Here is a 6000-nt window from a genome sequence, read left to right on the forward strand (position 1 = left end):
CAAAATATGGCAAAATTGGTATCTATCTTCTCGGCATGAGCCAATGAATGTATTATGACCAGTCTCATTACAATAGGCTAATTTAATCAAAAGTTATTAGCATTTTTGTACATTTTATTACAACTTTTGACCACAAGGTGGCGCTGCCCCGAAACTTTTTGAATATCTTCGGGACATAGAGCGGAAGACACATACCGAGTTTTGTAACGATACACTAGTGCATTCTTAAATTATAGCATTAGCATTTTAAACCGTAATACTGCATTGAAGTCAATGGGAATTTCATGTTTTGTTTTATTATAGCGCCACCAAGAGGCACAATCCCACCAATTTTTTTATGTGTCCTCGTAGTGAGCCCATACATATGTGTGTCAAGTTTGGTGAAAATATTTCATTTTGTTTTGGAGTTATAGACATTTATATGAAAAAACACGTAAAAAATGACTGACACCTGACTTTGATTGGATTTTACTACCCCTTACTATCAATATTTTGAGATTTGGGCATTAGCGTATAGCTATCGACCTATGTTTCCGAACTTCTGAGGCTGGTTTCGTCTCGATCGGACTAGCGGTTTCGAAGATATCAGCAAATGTTTTTTAAGCACTAAATTACAACTCTGCGCAAACCATATGCCGAAACCTGGCAAGTCTGGTATCGTTGGAGTCGGCAAGGATTCAGGAGACCAAAAAACACACTCCCATCAAAATATGTCAACCACACCCAAAGTTATAAGCGTTTGAAAAAAAAAATTCTCCACTAGGTGGCGCTGTTTCGAAACTTCTCAGGCTACTTCAGGGCATCGTGGTGATGACCCATACCAAGTTTCATAACAATCTGTTCATGCGTTCATAAAATACAGCATTTTTGCACATAATTCAAAATGGCCGACATCCAAAATGGCCGACATGGTAAAATTGGATATCAGTCGACTCGGCATGACGCCCTGAATCTAATGAGACCAATTTTATGATTTTTGGATAAACGGTTCAGAAGTTATAAGCCAAAATAGGCATTTTTCGTATCTCCGGACAGGTAGGTGGCGCTGCGCCGAAACGCTGCATGTTGCTTCAAGTCATGCTTGTGATGACATGTACCAAGGTTGGTTTGAATACGATAAAGCGTTGCGGAGATATAGCCTTTAGTGTGTTTTTGCAACCTCCACGTAAAATTTGTTTGTGCGTTTATTGAAAACGATTGGACGAATCAACTTGAATTCCATAACTTTTTGTCAACATGCTCTGAAGATGATCTGTTTCAATTTTCGTGAAAATCGGAGCAACGGCCTAGGAGGAGTTCGAAAAAGTAGGTTTTTCAGAAAATTCAAAATGGCGGGAAAATTTGCATACCGGAAAATGACATCATAGGGTGAAATCGAATCGGCTTGAGCCAAGGAATCCGATGAAAAAAGAATTTTGTTTCTAGCCCTTAGGGGTCAAAAGTTATAAGCATAAATATGAGTGAAACTTTGGACAGGTGGTGGCGCTAGAGGGATTGAGTTAGAGGCACCAAATTTGCTATAGTGACAGCTCAGACTGGCCTCTATGAGTGTGCCAAATTTCACAACTTTTTACCATACGGTTCTATGGGCTGCCAGAGACTCCTATGGCGGAAGAAAAAGAAGAAGAAGAAGAAGAAGAAGCAGAATAATAAATATAGCTGCAAGCAGCCATTATCGGGGCCAAGCGCAAAGAAGAAGACAAGACATGCCAGCATGGCTGGAAGTTTCAAGCCAACTGCAACAATGAGCCATTAAGGACCTATTAAGTTGATTTTAGGCAAAATAGCAGTCAAATTTTAAATACAGTCAATAATAATGGTTTAATGGTTTATCACTTTCGACCAATAGGTGTCACTGTTACGAAACTGATGTGGTTTAGTCAGATTGAGATGACAATGACACATGCAAAGTTTGGTGTCAATATGTCAAAGCATTGCAGAGATACAGCCTCAAGAGTAATTTTTGCATCATGGCTCAACTCTGTTGCAGTGGTATATGAAAACTGTTTTGTCTATCAATCCGAAATCCATAAGTATTTGTCAGCATGGTCTGAAGACGATACGGATCAATTTTGGTGAAAATCGGACAAACGGTCTAGGATGAGTTTGAAAAAGTAGATTTTTAACAAATAACAAGATGGAGCACAGATATGTTTGCAAAATATGGCAAAATTGGTATCTATCTTCTCGGCATGAGCCAATGAATGTATTATGACCAGTCTCATTACAATAGGCTAATTTAATCAAAAGTTATTAGCATTTTTGTACATTTTATTACAACTTTTGACCACAAGGTGGCGCTGCCCCGAAACTTTTTGAATATCTTCGGGACATAGAGCGGAAGACACATACCGAGTTTTGTAACGATACACTAGTGCATTCTTAAATTATAGCATTAGCATTTTAAACCGTAATACTGCATTGAAGTCAATGGGAATTTCATGTTTTGTTTTATTATAGCGCCACCAAGAGGCACAATCCCACCAATTTTTTTTATGTGTCCTCGTAGTGAGCCCATACATATGTGTGTCAAGTTTGGTGAAAATATTTCATTTTGTTTTGGAGTTATAGACATTTATATGAAAAAACACGTAAAAAATGACTGACACCTGACTTTGATTGGATTTTACTACCCCTTACTATCAATATTTTGAGATTTGGGCATTAGCGTATAGCTATCGACCTATGTTTCCGAACTTCTGAGGCTGGTTTCGTCTCGATCGGACTAGCGGTTTCGAAGATATCAGCAAATGTTTTTTAAGCACTAAATTACAACTCTGCGCAAACCATATGCCGAAACCTGGCAAGTCTGGTATCGTTGGAGTCGGCAAGGATTCAGGAGACCAAAAAACACACTCCCATCAAAATATGTCAACCACACCCAAAGTTATAAGCGTTTGAAAAAAAAAATTCTCCACTAGGTGGCGCTGTTTCGAAACTTCTCAGGCTACTTCAGGGCATCGTGGTGATGACCCATACCAAGTTTCATAACAATCTGTTCATGCGTTCATAAAATACAGCATTTTTGCACATAATTCAAAATGGCCGACATCCAAAATGGCCGACATGGTAAAATTGGATATCAGTCGACTCGGCATGACGCCCTGAATCTAATGAGACCAATTTTATGATTTTTGGATAAACGGTTCAGAAGTTATAAGCCAAAATAGGCATTTTTCGTATCTCCGGACAGGTAGGTGGCGCTGCGCCGAAACGCTGCATGTTGCTTCAAGTCATGCTTGTGATGACATGTACCAAGGTTGGTTTGAATACGATAAAGCGTTGCGGAGATATAGCCTTTAGTGTGTTTTTGCAACCTCCACGTAAAATTTGTTTGTGCGTTTATTGAAAACGATTGGACGAATCAACTTGAATTCCATAACTTTTTGTCAACATGCTCTGAAGATGATCTGTTTCAATTTTCGTGAAAATCGGAGCAACGGCCTAGGAGGAGTTCGAAAAAGTAGGTTTTTCAGAAAATTCAAAATGGCGGGAAAATTTGCATACCGGAAAATGACATCATAGGGTGAAATCGAATCGGCTTGAGCCAAGGAATCCGATGAAAAAAGAATTTTGTTTCTAGCCCTTAGAGGTCAAAAGTTATAAGCATAAATATGAGTGAAACTTTGGACAGGTGGTGGCGCTAGAGGGATTGAGTTAGAGGCACCAAATTTGCTATAGTGACAGCTCAGACTGGCCTCTATGAGTGTGCCAAATTTCACAACTTTTTACCATACGGTTCTATGGGCTGCCAGAGACTCCTATGGCGGAAGAAGAAGAAGAAGCAGAATAATAATAGGAACACTAACGATTTCAATAGGTGCCTCCGCACCTTCGGTGCTTGGCCCCTAATAATAGGAACACTAACAATTTCAATAGGTGCCTCCGCACCTTCGGTGCTTGGCCCCTAATAATAGGAACACTAACGATTTCAATAGGTGCCTCCGCACCTTCGGTGCTTGGCCCCTAAATATAGCTGCAAGCAGCCATTATCGGGGCCAAGCGCAAAGAAGAAGACAAGACATGCCAGCATGGCTGGAAGTCTCAAGCCAACTGCAACAATGAGCCATTAAGGACCTATTAAGTTGATTTTAGGCAAAATAGCAGTCAAATTTTAAATACAGTCAATAATAATGGTTTAATGGTTTATCACTTTCGACCAATAGGTGTCACTGTTACGAAACTGATGTGGTTTAGTCAGATTGAGATGACAATGACACATGCAAAGTTTGGTGTCAATATGTCAAAGCATTGCAGAGATACAGCCTCAAGAGTAATTTTTGCATCATGGCTCAACTCTGTTGCAGTGGTATATGAAAACTGTTTTGTCTATCAATCCGAAATCCATAACTATTTGTCAGCATGGTCTGAAGACGATACGGATCAATTTTGGTGAAAATCGGACAAACGGTCTAGGATGAGTTTGAAAAAGTAGGTTTTTAACAAATAACAAGACGGAGGACAGATAGGTTTGCAAAATATGGCACAATTGGTATCCATGTTCTCGGCATGAGCCATTGACTGTATTATGACCAGTTTCATTACAATGGGTTAATTTAATCAAAAGTTATTCGCATTTCTGTACATTTTATTACAACTTTTGACCACAAGGTGGCGCTACCCCGAAACTTTTTGAGTATCTTCAGGACATGGAGCGGAAGACACATACCGAGTTTTGTAACGATACGCTAATGCATTCTTAAATTATAGCATTAGCATTTTAAACCATAATACTGCATTGAAGTCAATGGGAATTTCATGTTTTGTTTTATTATAGCGCCACCAAGAGGCACAATCCCACCAATTTTTTTATGTGTCCTCATAGTGAGCCCATACATATGTGTGTCAAGTTTGGTGAAAATATCTCATTTTGTTTTGGAGTTATAGACATTTATATGAAAAAACACGTAAAAAAGGACTGACACCTGACTTTGATTGGATTTTACTACCCCTTACTATCAATATTTTGAGATTTGGGCATTAGCGTATAGCTATCGACCTATGTTTCCGAACTTCTGAGGCTGGTTTCGTCTCGATCGGACTAGCGGTTTCGAAGATATCAGCAAATGTTTTTTAAGCACTAAATTACAACTCTGCGCAAACCATATGCCGAAACCTGGCAAGTCTGGTATCGTTGGAGTCGGCAAGGATTCAGGAGACCAAAAAACACACTCCCATCAAAATATGTCAACCACACTTAAAGTTATAAGCGTTTGAAAAAAAAAATTCTCCACTAGGTGGCGCTGTTTCGAAATTTCTCAGGCTACTTCAGGGCATCGTGGTGATGACCCATACCAAGTTTCATAACAATCTGTTCATGCGTTCATAAAATACAGCATTTTTGCACATAATTCAAAATGGCCGACATCCAAAATGGCCGACATGGTAAAATTGGATATCAGTCGACTCGGCATGACGCCCTGAATCTAATGAGACCAATTTTATGATTTTTGGATAAACGGTTCAGAAGTTATAAGCCAAAATAGGCATTTTTCGTATCTCCGGACAGGTAGGTGGCGCTGCGCCGAAACGCTGCATGTTGCTTCAAGTCATGCTTGTGATGACATGTACCAAGGTTGGTTTGAATACGATAAAGCGTTGCGGAGATATAGCCTTTAGTGTGTTTTTGCAACCTCCACGTAAAATTTGTTTGTGCGTTTATTGAAAACGATTGGACGAATCAACTTGAATTCCATAACTTTTTGTCAACATGCTCTGAAGATGATCTGTTTCAATTTTCGTGAAAATCGGAGCAACGGCCTAGGAGGAGTTTGAAAAAGTAGGTTTTTCAGAAAATTCAAAATGGCGGGAAAATTTGCATACCGGAAAATGACATCATAGGGTGAAATCGAATCGGCTTGAGCCAAGGAATCCGATGAAAAAAGAATTTTGTTTCTAGCCCTTAGGGGTCAAAAGTTATAAGCATAAATATGAGTGAAACTTTGGACAGGTGGTGGCGCTAGAGGGATTGAGTTAGAGGCACCAAATTTGCTATAGTGA

Source organism: Pseudorasbora parva, chromosome 4 (genome assembly GCF_024679245.1).
Source record: "Pseudorasbora parva isolate DD20220531a chromosome 4, ASM2467924v1, whole genome shotgun sequence".
NCBI classification, from domain to species: Eukaryota; Metazoa; Chordata; class Actinopteri; order Cypriniformes; family Gobionidae; genus Pseudorasbora; species Pseudorasbora parva.